Genomic DNA, 12,382 nt, shown 5'->3' with positions numbered 1-12,382 from the left:
CTGCACTGATCCTCTTCCGGGTGCAGGGAGGAGGAGAGCCCGGCGCAGCAGCGCCGGGTGTGGGAGGGAGGGGAGAGCCGCCGGGAACTACTGTGACCCGGCGACTCTCACCGCAAAGGACAGCTCTTAAAGCAAGAGCTCTCCTTTGCTATAATTATCGCATATATTTGTTTTGTCATAAAATAACATGAATGTAATTGTTAAAAATATAACTATATATCAGGAATAATAACTGTATATAGCAGGCATAATACTATGTATAATCATGTACTATATAATAATGAATGTAATTGTTAAAAATATAACTGTATATAACGGGAATAATAACTGTATATAGCGGGCATAATACTATGTATAATCATGTACTGTATAATAATGAATGTAATTGTTAAAAATATAACTGTATATAACGGGAATAATAACTGTATATAGCGGGCATAATACTGTGTATACATGTAATCATGTACTGTATAATTATGACATTTTTGGGATTGCTTGATAAAAATCTTTCAGGATTTACTGTGAGGTCAAATCCTGACCTGGTCGAGTGCTGGAAGTGATAGAGTCGCGAGTCACTTGCAGAGGTGTAAAAGTGATTTTGATTTGGGACTCCATGGATCCAAGGCCTTGTAGGATGAAGGGGGATGAGCAACTCAATAATCAGTACTGTGGCAGTAAGTTACTGCTTGATGACATCCAGGCGTAGCACTTATGTGCCCAAAGAAGGGTCACGCCGTAAGGTCTGCCAGAGTCGCTGGATCGTTGGATGGGCAATATGCACTGTTTCTCATTTTTGAAAGCCTTAGTCTGTTTATATAGAGGCTCCTGTAGTCATTAACCAGATTTTTAAAGTGTGTCCATTTCTGGGTCTATCTTGTTTTAGGCACTTAGAAGTGGGGTATGGCTGGAGGGATGTATATTATCTTAATTTTTTTTTTTTTGTCATAAAATACCATGAATGTAATCGTTAAAAATATAACTGTATATAATGGGCATAATAACTGTATATAATTTGCAAAACACTTTGTATAATCATGTATTGTATTATCATGACATTTTGGGGGATTGCTTGGTAAAAATGTTTCAGGATTTACTGTGAGGTCAAATCGTGACCTGGTAGAGTGCTGGAGGTGATAGAGTCGCGAGTCACTTGTATAGGTGTAAAAGAGATTTTGATTTGGGACTCCGCGGATCCAAGAAGAAGAAGGGGGATGAGCAAATCAGTACTGTGGCAGGAAGTGACTGCTTGATGACATCCAGGAGTAGCACTTACCTGCCCGAAGAAGAATCATGCCGTGAGGTCTGCCAGCGTCGCTGGATCGTTGGATGCGTAATATGCACTGTTTCTCATTTTTTGAAAGCCTCAGGGGGAGATTGTCTAAGGTGGAAATGCGGTAAAAACCCCGTTATCGGGGTTTTTACAGTATTTCGGGATGCTCTAAGCATCCCCCGCTGGGTTACCGCGGCGGGTGGCATCGCCAGAAAAATCTGGCGATGCCCTATAGAACCAATGGGCTTCTAACGCAAACCCACTGCCACCCCGCACGGACCCCCGCCGCCCAGCACGGACCCTCGCCGCCCCGCATTGCCCCCTCACCTGTGTCCGGGCAGCACAGAGCTGTGCTGCCTGGACTTGTGACCTCCTCCCTGCACTGATCCTCTTCCGGGTGCAGGGAGGAGGAGAGCCCGGCGCAACAGCGCCGGGTGTGGGAGGGAGGGGAGAGGTGCCGGGACCTGCTGTGACCCTGCGACTCTCACCGCAAAGGACAGCTCTTAAAGCAAGAGCTGTCCTTTGCTATAATTATCGCATATATTGTTTTGTCATAAAATAACATGAATGTAATCGTTAAAAATATAACTATATATCGGGAATAATAACTGTATATAGCAGGCATAATACTATGTATAATCATGTACTATATAATAATGAATGTAATTGTTAAAAATATAACTGTATATAACGGGAATAATAACTGTATATAGCGGGCATAATACTATGTATAATCATGTACTGTATAATAATGAATGTAATTGTTAAAAATATAACTGTATATAACGGGAATAATAACTGTATATAGCGTGCATAATACTGTGTATACATGTAATCATGTACTGTATAATCATGACATTTTTGGGATTGCTTGATAAAAATCTTTCAGGATTTACTGTGAGGTCAAATCCTGACCTGGTCGAGTGCTGGAAGTGATAGAGTCGCGAGTCACTTGCAGAGGTGTAAAAGTGATTTTGATTTGGGACTCCGCGGATCCAAGGCCTGGTAGGATGAAGGGGGATGAGCAACTCAATAATCAGTACTGTGGCAGTAAGTTACTGCTTGATGACATCCAGGAGTAGCACTTATGTGCCCAAAGAAGGGTCACGCCGTAAGGTCTGCCAGCGTCGCTGGATCATTGGATGGGCAATATACACTGTTTCTCATTTTTTGAAAGCCTCAGTCTGTTTATATAGAGGCTCCTGTAGTCATTAACCAGATTTTTAAAGTGTGTCCATTTCTGGGTCTATCTTGTTTTAGGCACTTAGAAGTGGGGTTTGGCTGGAGGGATGTATATTGTCTTAATTTTTTTTTTTTGGTCATAAAATAACATGAATGTAATCTTTAAAAATATAACTGTATATAATGGGCATAATAACTGTATATAATGGGCATAACACTGTGTATAATCATGTATTGTATTATCATGACATTTTGGGGGATTGCTTGGTAAAAATGTTTCAGGATTTACTGTGAGGTCAAATCGTGACCTGGTCGAGTGCTGGAGGTGATAGAGTCGCGAGTCACTTGTATAGGTGTAAAAGAGATTTTGATTTGGGACTCCGCGGATCCAAGAAGAAGAAGGGGGATGAGCAAATCATTACTGTGGCAGGAAGTGACTGCTTGATGACATCCAGGAGTAGCACTTATGTGCTCAAAGAAGGGTCACGCCGTAAGGTCTGCCAGCGTCGCTGGATCATTGGATGGGCAATATACACTGTTTCTCATTTTTTGAAAGCCTCAGTCTGTTTATATAGAGGCTCCTGTAGTCATTAACCAGATTTTTAAAGTGTGTCCATTTCTGGGTCTATCTTGTTTTAGGCACTTAGAAGTGGGGTTTGGCTGGAGGGATGTATATTATCTTAATTTTTTTTTTTTGGTCATAAAATAACATGAATGTAATCTTTAAAAATATAACTGTATATAATGGGCATAATAACTGTATATAATGGGCATAACACTGTGTATAATCATGTATTGTATTATCATGACATTTTGGGGGATTGCTTGGTAAAAATGTTTCAGGATTTACTGTGAGGTCAAATCGTGACATGGTCGAGTGCTGGAGGTGATAGAGTCGCGAGTCACTTGTATAGGTGTAAAAGAGATTTTGATTTGGGACTCCGCGGATCCAAGAAGAAGAAGGGGGATGAGCAAATCAGTACTGTGGCAGGAAGTGACTGCTTGATGACATCCAGGAGTAGCACTTACCTGCCCGAAGAAGAATCATGCCGTGAGGTCGGCCAGCATCGCTGGATCGTTGGATGCGTAATATGCACTGTTTCTCATTTTTTGAAAGCCTCAGGGGGAGATTGTCTAAGGTAAAAACCCCGTTATCTGGGTTTTTACCGCATTTCGGGATGCTCTAAGCATCCCCCGCTGGGTTACCGCGGCGGGTGGCATCGCCTGAAAAATCTGGCGTTGCCCCATAGAAGCCAATGGGCTTCTAACGCGAACCCACTGCCGCCCCGCACGGACCCCCGCCGCCCAGCACGGACCCTCGCCGCCCCGCATTGCCCCCTCACCTGTGTCCGGGCAGCACAGAGCTGTGCTGCCTGGACTTGTGACCTCCTCCCTGCACTGATCCTCTTCCGGGTGCAGGGAGGAGGAGAGCCCGGCGCAGCAGCGCCGGGTGTGGGAGGGAGGGGAGAGCTGCCGGGACCTGCTGTGACCCTGCGACTCTCACCGCAAAGGACAGCTGTTAAAGCAAGAGCTGTCCTTTGCTATAATTATCGCATATATTTGTTTTGTCATAAAATAACATGAATGTAATCGTTAAAAATATAACTATATATCGGGAATAATAACTGTATATAGCGGGCATAATACTATGTATAATCATGTACTATATAATAATGAATGTAATTGTTAAAAATATAACTGTATATAACGGGAATAATAACTGTATATAGCGGGCATAATACTATGTATAATCATGTACTGTATAATAATGAATGTAATTGTTAAAAATATAACTGTATATAACGGGAATAATAACTGTATATAGCGTGCATAATACTGTGTATACATGTAATCATGTACTGTATAATCATGACATTTTTGGGATTGCTTGATAAAAATCTTTCAGGATTTACTGTGAGGTCAAATCCTGACCTGGTCGAGTGCTGGAAGTGATAGAGTCGCGAGTCACTTGCAGAGGTGTAAAAGTGATTTTGATTTGGGACTCCGCGGATCCAAGGCCTGGTAGGATGAAGGGGGATGAGCAACTCAATAATCAGTACTGTGGCAGTAAGTTACTGCTTGATGACATCCAGGAGTAGCACTTATGTGCCCAAAGAAGGGTCACGCCGTAAGGTCTGCCAGCGTCGCTGGATCATTGGATGGGCAATATACACTGTTTCTCATTTTTTGAAAGCCTCAGTCTGTTTATATAGAGGCTCCTGTAGTCATTAACCAGATTTTTAAAGTGTGTCCATTTCTGGGTCTATCTTGTTTTAGGCACTTAGAAGTGGGGTTTGGCTGGAGGGATGTATATTATCTTAATATTTTTTTTTTGGTCATAAAATAACATGAATGTAATCTTTAAAAATATAACTGTATATAATGGGCATAATAACTGTATATAATGGGCATAACACTGTGTATAATCATGTATTGTATTATCATGACATTTTGGGGGATTGCTTGGTAAAAATGTTTCAGGATTTACTGTGAGGTCAAATCGTGACATGGTCGAGTGCTGGAGGTGATAGAGTCGCGAGTCACTTGTATAGGTGTAAAAGAGATTTTGATTTGGGACTCCGCGGATCCAAGAAGAAGAAGGGGGATGAGCAAATCAGTACTGTGGCAGGAAGTGACTGCTTGATGACATCCAGGAGTAGCACTTACCTGCCCGAAGAAGAATCATGCCGTGAGGTCGGCCAGCATCGCTGGATCGTTGGATGCGTAATATGCACTGTTTCTCATTTTTTGAAAGCCTCAGGGGGAGATTGTCTAAGGCAGTGGTTCCCAACCTTTTTTCTCTCCCGTACCCCCTTGATTAGGCTTTTCATTTGTAAGTACCCCTCCTCTCAATTTGAAATTTCCACAGTACTTATGAGTGGAAGTGAGCAGTATGTGTGTCCTAATATTAAGGAGTAGCCGTGAACTAGTATATGGTCAGGAATCAGGTCCGTTTTTGTCTGGCCACTGACTGTGTATTGTCTCCAGAGTTCCCGCTAACGCCTGTAGGATTAATGCTTCTTCCACCCATGTCAGTGCGGGGCAGATGTTCACAGGTGGCTCTCAGTGAATTGCTGGTTGGGCAAAAGCACGAGGAGACGCTGATGACGCTGCAGAACTGGAAATGACACAACGTGGCTTGTTTCCATGTCAATGGTAGACTTCTTTTGTCATTGGGAGACTTTTTCTTCTTCCGCCATTACCAATATTATTTCCAAGTACCCCCAACTGGTCTGCAGAGTACCCCCAGGGGTACTAGTACCCCAGGTTGGGAACCACTGGTCTAAGGTAAAAACCCCGTTATCTGGGTTTTTACCGCATTTCGGGATGCTCTAAGCATCCCCCGCTGGGTTACCGCGGCGGGTGGCATCGCCTGAAAAATCTGGCGTTGCCCCATAGAAGCCAATGGGCTTCTAACGCGAACCCACTGCCGCTCCGCACGGACCCCCGCCGCCCAGCACGGTCCCCCGCCGCCCCGCATTGCCCCCTCACCTGTGTCCGGGCAGCACAGAGCTGTGCTGCCTGGACTTGTGACCTCCTCCCTGCACTGATCCTCTTCCGGGTGCAGGGAGGAGGAGAGCCCGGCGCAGCAGCGCCGGGTGTGGGAGGGAGGGGAGAGCCGCCGGGAAATGCTGTTACCCGGCGACTCTCACCGCAAAGGACAGCTCTTAAAGCAAGAGCTGTCCTTTGCTATAATTATCGCATATATTTGTTTTGTCATAAAATAACATGAATGTAATCATTAAAAATATAACTATATATCGGGAATAATAACTGTATATAGCGGGCATAATACTATGTATAATCATGTACTATATAATAATGAATGTAATTGTTAAAAATATAACTGTATATAACGGGAATAATAACTGTATATAGCGGGCATAATACTATGTATAATCATGTACTGTATAATAATGAATGTAATTGTTAAAAATATAACTGTATATAACGGGAATAATAACTGTATATAGCGGGAATAATACTGTGTATACATGTAATCATGTACTGTATAATCATGACATTTTTGGGATTGCTTGATAAAAATCTTTCAGGATTTACTGTGAGGTCAAATCCTGACCTGGTCGAGTGCTGGAAGTGATAGAGTCGCGAGTCTCTTGCAGAGGTGTAAAAGTGATTTTGATTTGGGACTCCTCGGATCCAAGGCCTTGTAGGATGAAGGGGGATGAGCAACTCAATAATCAGTACTGTGGCAGTAAGTTACTGCTTGATGACATCCAGGAGTAGCACTTATGTGCCCAAAGAAGGGTCACGCCGTAAGGTCTGCCAGCGTCGCTGGATCGTTGGATGGGCAATATGCACTGTTTCTCATTTTTTGAAAGCCTCAGTCTGTTTATATAGAGGCTCCTGTAGTCATTAACCTGATTTTGAAAGTGTGTCCATTTCTGGGTCTATCTTGTTTTAGGCACTTAAAAGTGGGGTTTGGCTGGAGGGATGTATATTATCTTAATTTTTTTTTTTTTGTCATAAAATAACATGAATGTAATCGTTAAAAATATAACTGTATATAATGGGCATAATAACTGTATATAATGGGCATAACACTGTGTATAATCATGTATTGTATTATCATGACATTTTGGGGGATTGCTTGGTAAAAATGTTTCAGGATTTACTGTGAGGTCAAATCGTTACCTGGTCGAGTGCTGGAGGTGATAGAGTCGCGAGTCACTTGTATAAGTGTAAAAGAGATTTTGATTAGGGACTCCGCGGATCCAAGAAGAAGAAGGGGGATGAGCAAATCAGTACTGTGGCAGGAAGTGACTGCTTGGTGACATCCAGGAGTAGCACTTACCTGCCCAAAGAAGAATCATGCAGTGAGGTCTGCCAGCGTCGCTGGATCGTTGGATGCGTAATATGCACTGTTTCTCATTTTTTGAAAGCCTCAGGGGTAGATTGTCTAAGGTAAAAATCCCGTTATCTGGGTTTTTACCGCATTTCGGGATGCTCTAAGCATCCCCCGCTGGGTTACCGCGGCGGGTGGCATCGCCTGAAAAATCTGGCGATGCCCCATAGAAGCCAATGGGCTTCTAACGCGAACCCACTGCCGCCCCGCACGGACCCCCGCCGCCCAGCACGGACCCCCGCCGCCCCGCATTGCCCCCTCACCTGTGTCCGGGCAGCACAGAGCTGTGCTGCCTGGACTTGTGACCTCCTCCCTGCACTGATCCTCTTCCGGGTGCAGGGAGGAGGAGAGGCCAGCGCAGCAGCGCCGGGTGTGGGAGGGAGGGGAGAGCCGCCGGGAACTGCTGTTACCCGGCAACTCTCACCGCAAAGGACAGCTCTTAACGCAAGAGCTGTCCTTTGCTATAATTATCGCATATATTTGTTTTGTCATAAAATAACATGAATGTAATCGTTAAAAATATAACTATATATCGGGAATAATAACTGTATATAGCGGGCATAATACTATGTATAATCATGTACTATATAATAATGAATGTAATTGTTAAAAATATAACTGTATATAACGGGAATAATAACTGTATATAGCGGGCATAATACTATGTATAATCATGTACTGTATAATAATGAATGTAATTGTTAAAAATATAACTGTATATAACGGGAATAATAACTGTATATAGCGGGAATAATACTGTGTATACATGTAATCATGTACTGTATAATCATGACATTTTTGGGATTGCTTGATAAAAATCTTTCAGGATTTACTGTGAGGTCAAATCCTGACCTGGTCGAGTGCTGGAAGTGATAGAGTCGCGAGTCTCTTGCAGAGGTGTAAAAGTGATTTTGATTTGGGACTCCTCAGATCCAAGGCCTTGTAGGATGAAGGGGGATGAGCAACTCAATAATCAGTACTGTGGCAGTAAGTTACTGCTTGATGACATCCAGGAGTAGCACTTATGTGCCCAAAGAATGGTCACGCCGTAAGGTCTGCCAGCGTCGCTGGATCGTTGGATGGGCAATATGCACTGTTTCTCATTTTTTGAAAGCCTTAGTCTGTTTATATAGAGGCTCCTGTAGTCATTAACCAGATTTTTAAAGTGTGTCCATTTCTGGGTCTATCTTGTTTTAGGCACTTAGAAGTGGGGTTTGGCTGGAGGGATGTATATTATCTTAATTTTTTTTTTTTTTGTCATAAAATAACATGAATGTAATCGTTAAAAATATAACTGTATATAATGGGCATAATAACTGTGTATAATGGGAAAAACACTGTGTATAATCATGTATTGTATTATAATGACATTTTGGGGGATTGCTTGGTAAAAATGTTTCAGGATTTACTGTGAGGTCAAATCGTGACCTGGTCGAGTGCTGGAGGTGAAAGAGTCGCGAGTCACTTGTATAGGTGTAAAAGAGATTTTGATTTGGGACTCCGCGGATCCAAGAAGAAGAAGGGGGATGAGCAAATCAGTACTGTGGCAGGAAGTGACTGCTTGATGACATCCAGGAGTAGCACTTACCTGCCCGAAGAAGAATCATGCCGTGAGGTCTGCCAGCGTCGCTGGATCGTTGGATGCGTAATATGCACTGTTTCTCATTTTTTGAAAGCCTCAGGGGTAGATTGTCTAAGGTAAAAACCCCGTTATCTGGGTTTTTACCGCATTTCGGGATGCTCTAAGCATCCCCCGCTGGGTTACCGCGGCGGGTGGCATCGCCTGAAAAATCTGGCGATGCCCCATAGAAGCCAATGGGCTTCTAACGCGGACCCACTGCCGCCCCGCACGGACCCCCGCCGCCCAGCACGGACCCCCGCCGCCCCGCATTGCCCCCTCACCTGTGTCCGGGCAGCACAGAGCTGTGCTGCCTGGACTTGTGACCTCCTCCCTGCACTGATCCTCTTCCGGGTGCAGGGAGGAGGAGAGCCCGGCGCAGCAGCGCCGGGTGTGGGAGGGAGGGGAGAGCCGCCGGGAACTACTGTGACCCGGCGACTCTCACCGCAAAGGACAGCTCTTAAAGCAAGAGCTGTCCTTTGCTATAATTATCGCATATATTTGTTTTGTCATAAAATAACATGAATGTAATCGTTAAAAATATAACTATATATCAGGAATAATAACTGTATATAGCGGGCATAATACTATGTATAATCATGTACTATATAATAATGAATGTAATTGTTAAAAATATAACTGTATATAACGGGAATAATAACTGTATATAGCGGGCATAATACTATGTATAATCATGTACTGTATAATAATGAATGTAATTGTTAAAAATATAACTGTATATAACGGGAATAATAACTGTATATAGCGGGCATAATACTGTGTATACATGTAATCATGTACTGTATAATCAGGACATTTTTGGGATTGCTTGATAAAAATCTTTCAGGATTTACTGTGAGGTCAAATCCTGACCTGGTCGAGTGCTGGAAGTGATAGAGTCGCGAGTCACTTGCAGAGGTGTAAAAGTGATTTTGATTTGGGACTCCGTGGATCCAAGGCCTTGTAGGATGAAGGGGGATGAGCAACTCAATAATCAGTACTGTGGCAGTAAGTTACTGCTTGATGACATCCAGGAGTAGCACTTATGTGCCCAAAGAAGGGTCACGCCGTAAGGTCTGCCAGAGTCGCTGGATCGTTGGATGGGCAATATGCACTGTTTCTCATTTTTGAAAGCCTTAGTCTGTTTATATAGAGGCTCCTGTAGTCATTAACCAGATTTTTAAAGTGTGTCCATTTCTGGGTCTATCTTGTTTTAGGCACTTAGAAGTGGAGTATGGCTGGAGGGATGCATATTATCTTAATTTTTTTTTTTTGTCATAAAATAACATGAATGTAATCGTTAAAAATATAACTGTATATAATGGGCATAATAACTGTATATAATGGGCAAAACACTTTGTATAATCATGTATTGTATTATCATGACATTTTGGGGGATTGCTTGGTAAAAATGTTTCAGGATTTACTGTGAGGTCAAATCGTGACCTGGTCGAGTGCTGGAGGTGATAGAGTCGCGAGTCACTTGTATAGGTGTAAAAGAGATTTTGATTTGGGACTCCGCGGATCCAAGAAGAAGAAGGAGGATGAGCAAATCAGTACTGTGGCAGGAAGTGACTGCTTGATGACATCCAGGAGTAGCACTTACCTGCCCGAAGAAGAATCATGCCCTAAGGTCTGCCAGCGTCGCTGGATCGTTGGATGCGTAATATGCACTGTTTCTCATTTTTTGAAAGCCTCAGGGGGAGATTGTCTAAGGTGGAAATGCGGTAAAAACCACCATTATCGGGGTTTTTACCGCATTGCGGGATGCTCTAAGCATCCCCCGCTGGGTTACCGCGGCGGGTGGCATCGCCAGAAAAATCTGGCGATGCCCCATAGAAGCCAATGGGCTTCTAACGCGAACCCACTGCCGCCCCGCACGGACCCCCGCCGCCCAGCACGGACCCCCGCCGCCCCGCATTGCCCCCTCACCTGTGTCCGGGCAGCACAGAGCTGTGCTGCCTGGACTTGTGACCTCCTCCCTGCACTGATCCTCTTCCGGGTGCAGGGAGGAGGAGAGCCCGGCGCAGCAGCGCCGGGTGTGGGAGGGAGGGGAGAACCGCCGGGACCTGCTGTGACCCGGCGACTCTCACCACAAAGGACAGCTCTTAAAGCAAGAGCTGTCCTTTGCTATAATTATCGCATATATTTGTTTTGTCATAAAATAACATGAATGTAATCGTTAAAAATATAACTATATATCGGGAATAATAACTGTATATAGCGGGCATAATACTATGTATAATCATGTACTATATAATAATGAATGTAACTGTTAAAAATATAACTGTATATAACGGGAATAATAACTGTATATAGCGGGCATAATGCTATGTATAATCATGTACTGTATAATAATGAATGTAATTGTTAAAAATATAACTGTATATAACGGGAATAATAACTGTATATAGCGGGCATAATACTGTGTATACATGTAATCATGTACTGTATAATCATGACATTTTTGGGATTGCTTGAAAAAAATCTTTCAGGATTTACTGTGAGGTCAAATCATGACCTGGTCGAGTGCTGGAAGTGATAGAGTCGCGAGTCACTTGCAGAGGTGTAAAAGTGATTTTGATTTGGGACTCCGCGGATCCAAGGCCTGGTAGGATGAAGGGGGATGAGCAACTCAATAATCAGTACTGTGGCAGTAAGTTACTGCTTGATGACATCCAGGAGTAGCACTTATGTGCCCAAAGAAGGGTCACGCCGTAAGGTCTGCCAGCGTCGCTGGATCGTTGGATGGGCAATATGCACTGTTTCTCATTTTTTGAAAGCCTCAGTCTGTTTATATAGAGGCTCCTGTAGTCATTAACCAGATTTTTAAAGTGTGTCCATTTCTGGGTCTATCTTGTTTTAGGCACTTAGAAGTGGGGTTTGGCTGGAGGGATGTATATTATCTTAATTTTTTTTTTTTTGGTCATAAAATAACATGAATGTAATCGTTAAAAATATAACTGTATATAATGGGCATAATAACTGTATATAATGGGCATAACACTGTGTATAATCAAGTATTGTATTATCATGACATTTTGGGGGATTACTTGGTAAAAATGTTTCAGGATTTACTGTGAGGTCAAACCGTGACCTGGTCGAGTGCTGGAGGTGATAGAGTCGCGAGTCACTTGTATAGGTGTAAAAGAGATTTTGATTTGGGACTCCACGGATCCAAGAAGAAGAAGGGGGATGAGCAAATCAGTACTGTGGCAGGAAGTGACTGCTTGATGACATCCAGGAGTAGCACTTACCTGCCCGAAGAAGAATCATGCCGTGAGGTCTGCCAGCGTCGCTGGATCGTTGGATGCGTAATATGCACTGTTTCTCATTTTTTGAAAGCCTCAGGGGGAGATTGTCTAAGGTGGAAATGCGGTAAAACCCCCATTATCGGGGTTTTTACCACATTGCGGGATGCTCTAAGCATCCCCCGCTGGGTTAC

This window comes from Crinia signifera, chromosome 2, assembly GCF_055691185.1.
Source record: "Crinia signifera chromosome 2, ASM5569118v1, whole genome shotgun sequence".
Lineage (NCBI taxonomy): Eukaryota > Metazoa > Chordata > Amphibia > Anura > Myobatrachidae > Crinia > Crinia signifera.
This window is presented reverse-complemented; position numbering follows the sequence as displayed.